The 16,724-nt window shown below is 39.0% G+C and overlaps 1 long non-coding RNA gene across 1 annotated transcript in view; it reads right to left on the bottom strand.

The window, feature by feature from the left end:
- Positions 1-3,099: 3,099 nt before the first annotated feature.
- LOC147157985 (uncharacterized) overlaps positions 3,100-16,724 on the bottom strand; it is a 59,515-nt gene continuing 45,890 nt past the window's right edge. The window contains exon 4 of the long non-coding RNA XR_015091422.1: positions 3,100-3,222. This is a non-coding gene — a long non-coding RNA (uncharacterized LOC147157985). The remainder of the gene's footprint in view (positions 3,223-16,724) is intronic.

Genomic DNA, 16,724 nt, shown 5'->3' with positions numbered 1-16,724 from the left:
GCAAAATAAATGAATGCGGGCATCCCTGTCACTTTTGTTTTTTCTTCATCATCTCTGTTGTGTTATTTACTTTACAATGTCACCTTCAAAGACCACCTTGCGCCTGCAGCAATTAAAGTCAGCCACCGCAGTGATTGCTTAGCAGACAAAATCTGACCCGCCTTTCACCTCCCAGGAACAAAAGATATTATTCCGTTTTATTTCTAGAGGGGGTGGGAGTTAGCCGAAGATGCAAGACACTATGTGGTGCTGATAAATAGGACATGTTAAAAATCATTGTGTACCATTAGTTTGGAAAAATGAAACTACAGTGCAGTGTAATCCCTATGGTCAAATGCCCTTGAGCTTGTCACCTCACATTTTTACGGCACGTAAAAAAATTAATAATAATAACTGCCTTAACAAGTGGCAAGAGAAGAACATTAGAAGAGAATAAAAAATTCAGAGAACGTTATTTGAAGCAAAAGCAGTCTGACATATAAAGCAGTTAACTTTTCAACAATTCCCAAACAGGTTGTTGATGCACACTAGTGTGCTGTGAGAAGTTATTCATTGACTTAATTTGTTCACAAAAAAGTATTTGCTAATTTGCTCATTTTAGTATATATATATACATATATATTAGGGGTGTGAATTGCCTAGTACCTGGCGATTCGATTCGTATCACGATTCATAGGTCACGATTCGATTCAATACGATTAAACCCGATACGGATCTATACATTGATTATTGCGGTGTGGGCGGGGTGGGTGTTTACTCAAATTTAGAAAATACTAATCAGTAACCTTGTACATGTACACTGTAAGATTTGTATGAAAATGTATTTATTTATCTGAAAATTCTGGCTTAAAACTGAGCCACTGTATTTACCAAACAGGTTGCAGTCTGTTTCATGATTGAACAGCACTGAAATAAAATATTAAGGCTTAATGTTCCATTAATATAACATTCTTCCATGCTTAATGTGTGAATCCTAACCCTAAGTAAGACGTTTTGTTGAATATTCCCATAAAAAAATTGATGTTTAAAAATCGATTCGGCCGCATATCGAATCGATTCGAGAATTGCGCGCTGTAATATCGCCTTATATTGCCGAATCGATTTTTTCTAACACCCATAATAATAATAATTATTGTTATTATATATATAGCTCTGAGATGACGTACAAAAGACGTGTAACTAATATGCTATTTGAATTTGGCTTTGCAAGCAAGTGAATATAGTAAAAAAGGATATTACAGTGCCAGTAAATTCCTAATTGTTTTATCTGGTAATGTGTGTTTGTTAAAGGGAAAAAATGTGTGTCTTTGTGTCCTCTGGGCGTGCAAGGCTTGTATCTCCCCATGCAACTGATTCAAAAAGAAATTGCATTGTAGACAGAATAAATGCCTCAAGTAATCTCTCAGAATTTGTAATAATTTAGCAAGACCAAAAATAACAACCTCATTCTGTCAGCTGTGAATGACACCAAATCTTGGAAGGATTTAATTTGGGATAATGTTGCAGAAATGGCTTAATATTTCTTAATCCTCCAATTGCACTGTTGTGATTTTGCTTTCCTACTCAATGTTCTCTTTTGTTTGCTACTCAGTGTTTTCTTCCATTGCATTTAATGTTTTTTCTGTTGACATCGACATACGTAGTTTGTGGCTTTCTTTTACCTAAAGTAAAACTTTTTATACATCAAAAACTATTTTTTTTAAAAACACGTGCAAGTCAGGTTGACACAATGTATAGTATACTATCAAAAACACAGATATTTTTTTTTATCTTGCTGCATGATCTGAAGCTTACAATAATTTTTGCATTTCAACCCTTGTAGCTAATGAGAAGAGACATAATTTAAAGCCCTCACATGTAAAAACACAAAATTTTAGCCTTTCAAACGGAGTGAATTGGGTATTCGTTAATGAAAGAGCTGCCAAAGTGTGTGCAGAAAAGCTCTCCAGGCTTTTGCAAGCCATTATGATGAGCCCTTCTGGAAATGAAGAGAGGGAAAGGGCCTTCAATGGGCTTTTTTTTTTTTTAAGATAATGCGTGTGGGAGTGTTGTTCTGTGTTTGAGCTAGTAGGCAGGCAGCCGAATGTGCTCACTGGCCACTTTATTAGGTATGCCTGTACAATTTCATGAAATCCAATCCAAGAGACTTATCAAAAACGTTGTTTATTAAAAAGAGAGGTGTCTCGATAGTACACTATGCCAAGTAAATAAGACTGCCTGTATTTGAGAAATAATTTAAAAAAATGTATTTTTGTCAAGTGAAGGTGAGAAAGACTGTCTTTCCTCTGTGTTTTAAATTATTTTTTCAAGCTAGTAATCAGCAAAGTAACTGGTTACTTTTTAAAACAAGTAATCAATAAAATAGCCAAGTAACTTTTTCAAGCAAGTAACCAGTAAAGTAACTAAATTACTATTTCAAGCACGTAATCAGTAGATTCCTTTTTCAAGCAAGTAATCAGTAAAGTAACAAGTTACTTTTTAAAACAAGTAATCAACAAAATGACCAAGTTGCTTTTTCAAGCAAGTAATCAGTGAAGTAACTATGTTACTTTTTTATGCAAGTAATCAGTCAAATAACTAAACTACTTTTTCAAGCAAGTAACCAGTAGAGTAACCAAGTTACTTTTTCAAGCAAGTAACCAGTAAAGTAACTAAATTGCTTTTTCAAGCAAGTAATCAGTTAAGTAACGAAGCTACTTTTTCAAGTAATAAACCAGTAAAGTAACTAATTACTTTTTTTAAACAAGCAATCACTAAAATGACCAAGTTGCTTTTTAAAGCAAGTAATCAGTTAAGTAACTCAGTTATTTTTTCAAGGTAACTGTGGCAACACTGGGCGGGGTTTTTTCCCTGTCTCAGTGGTGGCCCCCTTATGTCCTCATTTTCATCTTCCTTCTTTCGGTCTCTCACTTTACCTCACTGACCAAAATGTTGACCACAAAACATACGTCTTCATTAATCCTACTTGGCTCACACAGCACCTAAAAGCATCACCAGCATACACACAACTGCGTTCAAACGCATGTGCACGTGTGTGTTGCACCTACCCGGTGTGGGTTCTGGAACGTGGCTGACAATGACAGAGAAGCAGGACAGCGGGTAATGGAGTTTGTAGCAGTGGCGAGTGCATCACGGCGACAGATGCTAGTCCCCTGGGACACTGTGGGGGACGAAGCACTCATTCACTGGCGTTGTCGCATCGTAGGAGGACATGGAGTACCCCTACGGACACACACGGGTGGAGACAGTGATATGTTACACATTCGCAGATGGTCATGGGAGGGAGGGACGGGGCTTGTTGAACCATGAACTGTACTAAGAGATGGACAAAGCTAGATCTGGATAGTGAAGCCAAAATGGAAGCCAGCCTGTAGGGTCAATTTCAGTTTTATGGGCAATTACTCCAAGTGAATTTATGAAGAACAATTGGGAAAGGGTTAGGGTTCCTGACTTTCGATTCCTCTGCAGTGCAGTGAAATAAGCACCAAACCTCCACTTGTCAAATACTGTATACAAATAATCACATAGACTCATTATCACAAACACTATGATGAGAAGAGCTCTCTGTCGCTGTTTACATGGGGGGGGGGGGGGGACTCCATTCTAGCACACTACACAAGTACACATGAGGACACCAAAATTAGCCTGTGCTTGTTGCTGGGAGGGAAAAAAAACGCCCTGAAGTCATGCTCAGGAATTACCTTTAAAAGGGGTGTATGGAGAGACTAATTTTACCATGTGTTACAATGTGTCTGTGTTTGGACTCCAGTGCAGTCCTCTCGTCCTATTTATCTGGAGTGAGGAAAACACAGCTTTGGTTGTACACACTTTTTTTTTTAATATCTATTATATCAATTACACAGGCTGCATTTTACACTTAACATTGGACAAAGAGGTTACCATTTGTGGGAAGGACTATTTAATACATTTGACACATTTGCTTAATTTTTGTTTGTATTTTGTTTATCTCCGATTCACTCAATGTGCTTTAACTCTTTGACTGCCAGACGTTTTCAGAAAAGGGATGCCGTCAGTGCCAGCCGATTTAAGCATTTTGACTGATCTTTCAAGGTCCACAGAAAATGTTCTGTTTGGACTATGGAAACACACGTACTACCAAATGAAAGATTGGACTTTCATCTTTCATCAGAAAAAAAAGTTTGTTTCTACCTTATTCCGTTCTTTAGTAATCAACAATAGAAAATGGTTAGTTTGACCCAATTTCGCCTGTTTTGGACCAAAATACGGAGAAATCAAGCTTTTAGTGAAACGATATTATTTCATGCATTCTAGTGAATTTGACACTTCTTTTTGTCCATGAATGATGCCACAAACACCTAAATAGTGCTTTACTTCTATAAAACACTACCACCAAGAATGAAAAAGTGTTTTTTGATAGCAAAATACGTTTATTTACATTCAACAGTGTAACAATTTGACAACAATTTGGCAAACTATTTACAAATGTGTGCAACTGTGGTGCTATTTACAAATATGTGGATGTTTCAACGACAGTTTTTCTTTTTGTAACACTCTCCTGCGTGCAAGGAGACGCAACAGCATTTGCACAACAGATTGCCTCTTCGCGTGCGCCACTTTCTTGCAGGCCGTTTTTTTCCGGGGAATAGCAAGTATATACTGCAGTGTGTCATCAAGTCTAATATCAGGATCATGCTACGGTTACGTTACGTCTCGCTTCCTCGTGTCCTTCAGTTGCTATACCGGGTGGTAGGAGATGTTCTGATCCATTTTATCCACTCCATTCATGGTGGCATCGTAGTCCAGAAACAGTGTCTTCTCCGTGATCAGACTGTACCCGCTCCTCCGATGAATATGCATTGGACTCGGGGTACTCTTCATTGTCCGATCGAATGTCCGCTTGTGCAGCTCCGGCGTTAGCAGCGGTAGCCGCGCTTAGCCGGTGAGGCTTACTACGTAATCATAGCAGTCGCGTCAAGGCTTCCAACTTTGGCGTCAAGCTCGGAGTCATCATCATCATCATCATCAATCTGCATTGGTCGATGCCAACTCTCCATCGCCCGATCGAATGTCCGATTGTGTAGAAGTACCCGGCCGGCTATTGTGCGCGTTTTCCGGCCTTAGCAGCGCTAGCCGCGCTTAGCCGGTGAGGCTTACTACGTGATCATAAACAGTCGCGTCAAGGCTTCCAACTTTGGCGTCAAGCTTGGAGTCATCATCATCATCATCATCAATCTGCATTGGTCGATGCCAACTCTCCATCGCCCGATCGAATGTCCGATTGTGTAGAAGTACCCGGCCGGCTATTGTGCGCGTTTTCCGGCCTTAGCAGCGCTAGCCGCGCTAGCCGCGCTTAGCCGGTGAGGCTTACTACGTGTCATAGCAGTCGCGTCAAGGCTTCCAACTTTGGCGTCAAGCTCGGAGTCATCATCATCGTCGACATCAATGCGCTTTTTAGTATTGATTGATGCTTTCCGTCTTTGAAAAAAATGCTCAAGCGTGAGTTGCTTGCAACCGGTTGCTTGGTCAAGCCACAATGGCTTGAACCAGCCATTGTCTCCTCAACACTCTAGCTCCGCCTCACGTCTTCTACTGACGCCCACGGTGGGCGGCCCATCCAACCTTGTGCAAAGAGAGTCATCGCTGCCCTCTAGGGGCCAAAACGAGTCTTTTACTAATCAGATCTGCCTGATACTTTCAGCACAGCTGCCCAAGGCTTTCCTGCACCCGTTTTTGAAAAAAAAACAAAAAAACATAGGGGACGTCTTTTAACGTCCTCGGCGCCCTTCCCTAGGTTTATGCTAAACGTTTTATAACGTTTATGGCAGTCAAAGAGTTAAAGGTAAATTATTTCCACATAATGTAGCTGACTCCCATCAGGCCTTGCACTTAAAGCTTTCATCCAATTAAATTACACTTAACGTGCACTGATGGACTGCCTCACTTTTAACAAACTCTTATTGTCAATTTCTTGCAGGAGAATAAGTTGTTCACTTTCTTTTTATATGCTGATGTTAACCCAGGTTCAAGTGGACCCCCAGGAAACAGTGTATGGTGGATTTGACAAATCTCATAGAAACATTCAAAGAAGTTTTGCATGAGCTCTTCAGATTATGTAAAGTGGCCATTGCCATACCTGTGACTACAGATACCTGTGAATATAAGTTTTTCCACACTTAAACTGGCCAAGACCTCACTCGGACAAGAGACGCAACTGGGCAGGCAATCCAGGCATTTGCCTCGGACCCCAAACTGAATCGGGACCCAAGAGACTGGCCCATATCAGTGACAACGCACTGCCAAACTACACAGTATTGATGGCACGTTGGTTAAATTGATTCGGTAATTATGGGATAAAAGCAGGTTATCGTACAGATTTCAACAATGAACGCAGAAGGATTTACAACAAACAAATCCTTCGTTTTTATAAAATATTAAGGCTGCAGAAGATCCTAATTGAACTCATTCACTCCCAGCCATTTTCACTGAAGCAACCCCCTTTGCTCCCGGCTGTATTACTGGATTTTGACTGATTTTGTAAGGCCTACAGAATATTGTGTTTTATTGCTATAAAAACATGGAAGCTACCAAAAGAAAAATTACAGTCTCTTCTTTTATCATGACAAAAAAACATATTTGTATCTGTTTCCGTTTTGCAGCAATTAGCATTAGAATATAGCTAAGTTTCATCATTATTCACAAACCTGTTGAAAACACTGGCAAAAAGAGCTTGTTGCAACATGGCCCTGGTTGATCTCTTATACTCTGCTGCCACCTGCTGGCCTTTTTTGTAATAACTACAATTTCTTTAAGCCACCTTTTCACGTCAAAAGCTGCATCAAAGCCTTCGGTATGCTCTAGCATTAAAAAAAATTATAAATACATTTAGGGGAATGCAACACAAATTATTTAAATAAAAAAAACGTATTTGTGCATTTTTGGGTTTGAATGAGTTGTTTGGGAGTTGAAAGAGCGTCTCCTGTGGGAGCTGAGGCATAAGAGCCAAACTTCCCATGACTAGAATTCCTCTTGTTGGATATACAGTATAATTAAACATAATACTAAACAACAGAAAAGGTAAATATATACAATATATAAATATACCTTTAATCAATATTTTGGCTTTTTTCTCTTCATTAACACATTTTGGTATTGGTTTAATTGAAAGCAATCAAGTTACATTAAGTAAACCTGCAAACCCTGCTAACCAAATATTTTAGGCTATTTTCTTTTGTTTGCTTTCAGTTTTTGTCCATGTAAATAATTAAATAAAAGCTATATTTATTCATCCATTGTCCAGGTTTGTGTGTGCGTGCGTGTGTTGGGGCCGCTCCTCGGTCAGCCTTGATTGGGGCCCCCAAGGCGTTGAGAAACGCCCCTATGGATGATGACAGACAAAGCAATCAGAATTGTATCTGTAGGGTCAAAAAAAATCCCTGACATTGTGAATTTCTTGTTTCACCAATCTCAATCATCACAGAATACAGATGTTGTATGGTAGACTGCCTGAACTGACACTAGAGCCTCACAATGTCAAGACCTCATGGGATTTGTGTACCAAAAATAAATCCTTAGCAGTCAAACAGTAAACCAAATGGTAACCATATACACACATTTATAGAAGGGCAAAAACAGCAGTTCAGCAATTGTTGGATTTGGTTGTGAAGCTTTCCCACTCTTTAAAACAACCCCTGAATCGAGCTTATGCTGATCAAAATGAGTTCCGACGCACCACTTTGGATCACTGGCTTTGCGCTAAAGCCTGCTCTAGGAGTTCAATTTTTCATTGCTGGTTGTTGTACCTCGGATAGCATAACTTGTACTCCGCGTTGTTGTGAAGGCCATAAAAATCTTTTCAAATCGGCACTGACCTGCAGTCAAGGACACAAAAACTTGCCAGGTGGCAATTTTGCAACGCTGCTCTAATGTCAATTGGTGAGCCACGGGCAAGGGAATAATATGCTTACAAAAGCGGGAAAGTCTAAGCTGTCAAATGCTGATGGCCTCACATCTGTCCATATGATACTTGAAACGAGCGTACAGAGAAGTGAATGTCCGCGGCAGTATCAGAAAAACTGCCAAAGTTTACATTTGAGTTCAGAACTCTTCCTTTTTCAGGTAAAACTTATTTTTGTATTTGTTTACGATGGCAGTCGTGTGCTAATGATAGCAATATTGGTCCTAAAGTCGTACAGCAGCAAAAAATGACAACCTTTGCATAACAAATCTTTTTTATTTCAATGTACAATATCACCTTGTTTAAATGGGTTTCTCATTGAACCTGTAGTCACCATTATACTACAAACACTTGAGATCATTTAAGTCTTTATATGTCATTTAATGCAGCACGGTAATGGACTCTGCAATGTTTAATCATCAGGTCTGCATTAAATATGCATAGGAATAAACTACTGGCCTGACTAAGAAAACTGTTTGGCGTTTTTGGTCACATTCAAGTTTCAGGCAAAATTCAAAGGCTTTTCTCCATGCAAGGCAAGATGTGCGCTGAGCATTACAATAACAAAAAACATTATCATATATAATATCTACTATCTGTATTTATGAACTAAACACAGGAAAAAATGCTACTCACAGCAACATATAAACTGTCATGCCTGAAGCAAAGCTCCACACTTTATCATCAAATATTGGAGACAAAAAGACTTGAATGAGCAATTAGCTCTTTTATAGCATTACGACAAAACTCCACAAGCTATTTGTTTACAGCAGGTCTTACTAATGAGCATTGAGGTGGTTAATTGCAGCGCATAACTAGGAGGCTTTTGTTGAACCGTCCTTTAATTGTAACGTTTGGTCTGGCTTTAAATGACGCCAAAAGCAGGGTGTTCTTGATTAAACACACTTTGTGCGTGACATACGAGGTTTGTCAAGAACTCGGGCCAGGTGATACAAAAATGTATAATATTACTCAAGAAGTTAATATTCAAGAGGGGAGACTCTCCATCTTTCCTTATTCTGTTTTCCTGTCCTCTATTGTGCCGCATAAAGCGCGTTAGCTCTATACTTGTGAATCTCCTATAACATGCTGCCCTTGCCATGTTCCACCTCATTACCATAAAGTTACATTGACTCATTCCAACTTCGGGATGCACTACCTGCTGTGTGCTCTATAGAGTTGCTGGCTCAGTTAAAATATATATACGCTTCAGTCATTTGCATGCTCTCACAGGGCTCCTGCGTGAATTCATGGTAAGAGGTTCTACGATAAAATGGCACTGTGGTTGTTGCAGCCACAGAGAGGCAAACAGCCAAAAAGCCATCTCTGAGTATTCAGAATTTAATCAAGTATGACAACAATTACCCAAAAAAAACTGTTGAGATGCAAATAACATAATTTCACTTTTTTTCTTTTTTTTTGATATTTTATGTATTGCATATGACAACTAGACAAAGTGCAATTTCTGCATAAATTGCGTGGGAATGCTGAATGCTACGATTTGAATGTATGTGCTTATTGGATGGGAAAAGATACTGTGCGACAATAAAAGACAAGCTGCAGACCACAAATGAGCCTCGATCCATAATTTGGACACCAATATCTTAGCCCATGTGTATGTGTGAAAAAGCGAAAGAGGTTTGATTATCCAGCCTAATTACTCTTTATCCCATCCAATTTGTTTGGCTCTGACTAATATATTATACTGTATGGGACATAAATAGATTAATGGGACACAACTCTTCCAGCCAATCAGCTTACATCCACCCGGTAGAATGTCCTCATGCAAGCAGTCCAACAGATCCATCAAAGACAGGAGGTGTCGTATTTGTCTCCCTTTGCGCAATTCCGGTAGGCTACAAAATCCTTTACTGGCGTGACATTGAAGTTCATCTTTGTGACCATGTAGGAACCCTATAGCAAACTCAAAATAGCCTAGACACACACACGAGCGCAAACAGGCAGGCAGGAAGTGAAGCCCACCGTAATGTAATTTTGTCTCGATTAAAATGGTGGCAATTGGATCTGAGGTAAAAGGCCATGTCAAGAGAGAACAAATGGGAGCAGCGGCGTATGGCGGAAGATGAACGAGTGTCCGGGAGATTGAGAGTCGGGACGGAGGGAGAGAGAAATGATAGTAGGGGGAAGGGAAGGGATGGGAGGGAGCAAAGTGGGGTGATATGAGTCTATATTAATCCGTTATGGAGAAGGCGCCTTGCCTCTCGACGCGTGGTGACCTCCTTGTGGGGAGGGGAGGTCATTAACTTTCCACGTTATCATTTACCACCATTATTATGTGTCGCTCCTCTGCGGTGGGCTACAAATTTACACCAGTGCTTGTTTCATCCATTCCTGTAGACATTTTTGTTTGCATTTCTACAATTATTACAACTTACAAGGCGCAAGTGGAACTTGACTGCATGAACTAGGCTTTAATTATGAATTATGCAGAAAAATGACCGGGACATTTTTATGTCTCGATGTTATATCAGGTCCCATTCCGACATCTTGTTTTTTTGCCGTGTATGTCAATCACACCGTTGTCATAGCAATTCATACGATAAAGCAATTAAAAGAGGATTTATCTGTTAAATGTCTTCCTATTTAGTTTTACATTCATGCTTGCATTCTCGTTCTCATCCACATCTAGCCACTAGCAGGCGTATTTTCGCCGAACCGAGACGAGAACGACTTCCTGCTTTCGTGTCTAAGAATCATGGGAAATGTAGTCCTTTCCACTGTGGTCACCGGGCAGACCCAATGTAAGCCAAGCTTCTAGCGCAGGGTTCACCAATTTCGGTCCTCGAGGTCCGAAGTCCTACAGGTTTTAGATGTTTCCGCCTACAAACACACCTGATACTAAAGATCAGGACCGTTATCAGGCATTGTCTTGTTGAACTGTCAAACAAGATAGCATGTAGCATTAGCGATTGACAAAAAGGATTCGGCCTATGTCGGCTGTCTTCCCCACATTGACGATGGTGGACTAGCGATTAAATTTGATTTATTAATTTATTGTATATTTCATTTTCAGTAAAATTGTAGTATTCTGGTAGCAGACATGGCTAATACAGTGCTAATGCTAGCTTAGTATTGCTAGCGCTGCTATTTTGTGGCAGTTGCTATTTTACTATTACTATTCATCAAGGTGCACCCACCTCTCATCACAAGTCAGCTGGGATAAGCTCCAGTTCAGCCGAGGCGCTAATGACGACAAGTGGTATAGAGAAGAGAAGGATGTGTGCTTCTGCTAAACAGGCCTCACAAAAATAGAGCCTCGGAATCAAGTTGTCTCCATCTTGAGCGAGAGACTACATCAAAACATTGTCATGCTGTTCATGTTTTATGACCTCCCTCTCACCTCCTTCAACTTATAGTGGGAGCGCTCACGTGTGCAGCTTTGACCATGAGACAGCCATTGATCACATCACATTGTGTACCTACCAACAACAAGATAAACAACAGTATTGGCTCGTAGGGTTCATTGTATTCCACACGACCCACTTTAACAAAGTGTCTCCATACCCAGACAGAACACGACAACACTGATTAGACTCTCTTGCGTCTGTGATGTTTACATACCGTCTGACTCAGAGTCTATATGACAAGTCTTGTCAGGATAAACACATGCAATACAAGTGTAACTGACACACATCCAATATTGTATATTTATCAGTGAGGGAAAATGAACTCTTTCCTGGCACTAAGAGCCACCAGACGTGACAGAGTGTATTACTCAGATGCGTCAGATTTACAGAAGATTATCAGGGATGATATCATCACCTGGAGCATATTCTTGTTAGAATACAGAAGCTCAGCATGACAGCGAGTTTTAAAAAAAAAAAAGAACAAGGATTGGGCCTCAGTACACAACATCAATCAGGTTTCTTTTCAGCAGGGTAGTATATCCACCAATGCTCTTGAAACTTGCAAATATAGATACTTTATTCATGACCAGCCTTCAACTCTATTGATTTTATCTTGGAACATGATTTTAAAATTGGAACTCTTTAACAAGCCTTTGGATTTCTATCGTCAATTTTTTGCAATAAATTGTACGTCCATGTCAATGAAAAAATCCAATAGTAGTAGTAGTAGCAGTAATAAAATTACCAAATTATTTGTCATGTTTTATCGTGATCAAAGTTTTTACTGCCTGTTTTCATGGGCAGAAACATTCCTAGTGAAAAAGCTGAGTGTCATAATGTGCAGATCCCAAGGGCGACTCCGGGCACAGAAAGTAATCTGTGATGGCGAATAATCGGTGATCTCTTCTCCAAAAGGTCAATACATAATATCAGATGGCCAGATTGTCTGCGTTAATTTCAGCCAGAATGTTTCAGTTGCACACAAGGGGCAACAGCCTCAGAACAAGAGGCGAGAGACTCGAGTTACAAGACCCGACAATTTTAGGACTTGGGGAGTTGCTAAGCAAAAACTTACAGAAGACTTCAATTACACTTGAAATATGGCTCTTGATAAGGAATTTGCGTACAGTTAAAAATCATGAAATGTTCAAATTTTGTGACATACTGGATTTGTTTATTTTTATGTCTTTCTGCCATAATCAACAAAATTGAAAATTTAAACATATAAAGGTTTGAAATGTTGAACTTTGTGTGTGGTGAACTAATATGTCATTGCAAGTACAAGTTTCTCTTTTTTAAACATATTATTGAAATAAATTGACTTTCCCCAACCAGTAACATTCAACTATAACTTCACTCATCACTATGAAATCCACCAAGACAGATAAACTTTGCTTACAGATATTAAATTATTTACTAATTCATGTCATTTTTTTGGTTCAGTTAAGAAGACAATGAGATACAGTAGTTAGCTTGCGTTTATATCACAGTATAGCTAACAGATAAAGCTGGTCAACCTACTAATTCATGTAATTTTTTGTTCAGGTCAGAAGGCAATAAGATAGCTAAACTGTGTTTACTCAGTTTAGCTAACAGCTATGTAGTCAAATATTCACTAATTCATGTCATTTTTTTGTTCAATTGAGAAGGCAATAAGATGAATTGTGTATACCTCACTGTTTAGCTAACAGATAGCTAAAACAAACCAAAAAAAACCAAGAGATAGCCAGTCACAAATTCCCTAATTCATGTCATGTTTTTGTTCCATTAAAGCTACAGTGTGTAAAAGTTGACCACTGGATGTCACTGAATAATAGAATACAGCCGAAGCGCGTGCATTTCATAGCACTCAAACTACGGTGACTCAGAAAGACCAAAAATTGCAAGCCTACCACCAATATTATTATTTGGCGTGAGTGAGGGAGCATCTCGGCGAGCGACAGCAACCTAACAGCCAGCAAGAAACCCGGCAAGCGATGTCGAAAAACTGAGCGACCTGGAGTTAGCCAGAGCAGTTAGCCAGAGCAGCTAACAAGAGCGGCTAGTGGGAGTTAGCTAAGCCATAGGCTGGATTGGTCTTTATTTATGTAGCAGTGGAAGAAGCTAGTAAAAGCTTTCATGAATAAAATAGAGGGCAACAAGCGGCGGGAGCCTGAATCAGGGAACTCGGCAACAACCACCTGCAGGCCTCAGCTGTGGAAGGTAAACGGCGGTCGATCCATTGGGTCGGACATTAGCATCTGAAATTTTTCTTTGTGCATCCATTACTAGACATATGATTATATACAGACATGTACGTTAATGTGAGAGGAAATCTTTTTTTTGCATACTATTGAAATTAATTATCAATAATTATTAGTTCACGACTAGATGTCGCAAATTATTACACACTATGCCTTTAAAGTGGAAGTCAACCTTAAACATTTCTTGAAAATAATATGTTATATGTGATCTCACTAGTCTAAACATGACATTCTGATTAATATTACATTTTTGGAACATGAGTTATGAAGCAAAATCCAGCCATTTTTTATCCATCTCAGGGGGCGGCCATTTTGCCACTTGCTGTCGACTCACTGAAGATGACATCAATGTTGCTCAGGCAACAACCAATCAGATAAACTGTGGTCACCTCATAGTTCAGCAAACAGATAGCTAGTCAAATGATTTGCTAATTATATCATGCATTTGTTAAGACAATAGATGAACTGTGTTTACCTCACAGTTTAGCTCACAGATAGCCAGACAAATATTTACTAATTCATGTCATGTTTTTGTTTAGTTAAGAAGACAAAGTGATGGACAATACAGCTTTTGCTGCAAAGCAGACACATTTTCAGAAATAAACGTATAGACAACCAACAAATTGTTTACTGTACTTGGTTGCATAATTTCCTCTTGATGGGTGTGTCAACTTTTGTATGAAACCAATTAAATGTTATTTTGGACAGTAACATTAGCACATTGGCATAACATGAGCGCTAAAAATGATAGGAGCCATATATTACCTGTAAGGTGTACACAAAAGTATGATGATAGCTTAAACTCTTAAAACTATTGTGTGTATGTATTCTCACTGTTCTGTCCTCATAGACCTCAATATGGGTGACTATGCACACAGGCATTAAGGTGTGAATTTAAATTTGAGAAATAGAGACTATGAATACAGCTGGACCACAAAGCAGATGATAAAATTGCAGCGGGCTTGAACATTGTTTTGAATAGAAGCAACTGTGAGATAGCATCCAGACGCACATGGCCGGGCGTCGACCAATCGCATACAAAGGCACCGGTCCTCAGCGCTGCTGCTCATGGAGCATACACGCCAAAAGAAAGAAGCCAATCTCACTTGGCTAGAAAAGGAAAATGAGAGGGACGGCTTGGAAAATTGAAGAGAATAGGAGGGAGTAGGAAAAGAAAGTGACGCCTAAAGAGAGGGTAAGATATATTTATGAATAGCAAAAATGAAAGAAATATCTAGAAAATGGAGGCAGGCAAGGACAAGTGGGTATAGAGGGAGAAATGGAGTGCAGCTTATTTGAATGGCTCTCAGATTTGACTGTCTTTCTCCTTGTGGAATACGTGCCTACTAATGTATCGATCTGGGACCCACTGAAAACATTTAGGGAGTCATTTAAAGTTTAGTTTGACTTACACTCGTCACTGTCAGAAGACAGTTAAACATGACAGCTAAAGTTTGTACTTCAGTCCCAAGAGTATAACTGCGGAACTCTTTGCTTTTTCTAGCATCTTTTTTTTTTTGCTACCATCCTCTTTTCTCCTGTCCTCTTTTATTGCTGTTGTTGATATCAGCTCATCTAAGATCTGACATCAAGAATCCTGTTTTGGGCTAAAAGTGTCAGGCAAAATTTAATGCTAATGTCTACAGGGCTCATTTGTCACTCTGGGTGTCTGCTTACCCCCACGAGTTATGATTGTGTTGTGCAATCATAAAAGTTCTCAATATAAATTTAGTACAAATATTACACCATCTCTGTGTAGACTGTTTCACATTTAAAATTACAGTATTATACACAAGTGCAGGAAAAAAACTTTTTGTATAATACGCGGGTGTGTGTTATTCATTGGATTTTACGGCATATATGGTAAGTACTTGATGTGCATATGAGTTTGAAACACTTCATATTTGGCTTCAAGTTGATTAGAAGTTTTTATTAGTCAGTAGGTCAAGTAAGCAAATGTTATGGAAAATTATTCAATCCCAAACTGATAAGCCTGCTGGGAGCAGACTGCTTGCTTTCCTGTCTAGCTGAGCCTCCCTTCTCCACTCAAAAACCTAACTAGGCAGCATAAACAATCTTTCTGTGATTCTTACTGCGCACTGTCTCACAGACCACTATCTTGTAAACTGCTCTGTTAGACTTCTGTATATTTGAAGAATCAAATATAAAGAAACATAAAAGACAAATTGTTTTCCAGACTGTTTCATACATCTTGACTAACTGCTGAAAATTCCACAATATATACTAAAAAATGACCAACATTCTATTGCCTCTCACATAGGCAGCAACTCATGAAAACCAAATGAAAAAATTTCCAAACTTAAAACAAAAAATGTTTTACAATACTTTTTAAGAGACATGAATGAAACCAAATGTGAGTCACTGCCAAACCTTTTGGCTAAGACTGTACATACGTTTTACACTATACCGTCATGATTCAGAATTTTGTTTGTTCAACTGTATTACTATATCAGTTTTCATGATATCTGACGAAAGATGGGTGAGGTTAAATATCAAATCGTTACTGTGTGTGTTCCTTCTATGAGCTAAGTGAGTCGTAATTTCCTCATTTTAGAAGCTTATCTGCTCTATGATTTCAGAGGTATCTGATATTATATGTCAGAACTGTAAAAGTGTATGTGCTCCTTGTAGCACTCAATCGATCTTTTCTGACTTTCCGGGATTCATTTCTAATTTATTATTCTGTGCCAGACGATATTGATTCCAAGGAATATTCGACTAAAAAAGGGATAATAGCTCAGGCCCTATCTGTATATATTCCATTGAGCTCAATATTTCAAAAGGAATATCTGATTCCTAAGAAACTGTAGCTGGAGTCAAAGATAATGTCATACCTATTTTTGCCAGTGTTGAAAACTACTTTCCTCCAAATAAATGTAAAGACTGATTATTGTTCTTGTACAGTAGTATTACAATAGCAAGTTATTTAGTTCAGCAAGAACATTCTGAGGAATGATTATTGGTTTTCTCAGATATGTTAGCCACCCTGTTCATGCGTATCAAATACGGCAAATGTTTTCATTATTTTATGGGTCAAAAAGATCTCTAATGAAGTGCTTGGTAGATGACAGGGTCACCGGTTACTGCAAGGTGGTAGAGGACTCTGTTTAGGGGCATTACAAGAACATTTCAGAGACAATGGACAGTGTGGCAAGA

The sequence above is a fragment of the Leptonotus elevatus genome, chromosome 19 (genome assembly GCF_054856555.1).
Source record: "Leptonotus elevatus isolate MCC_2025b chromosome 19, RoL_Lele_1.0, whole genome shotgun sequence".
Classification (NCBI taxonomy): domain Eukaryota; kingdom Metazoa; phylum Chordata; class Actinopteri; order Syngnathiformes; family Syngnathidae; genus Leptonotus; species Leptonotus elevatus.
This window is presented reverse-complemented; position numbering and strand designations above follow the sequence as displayed.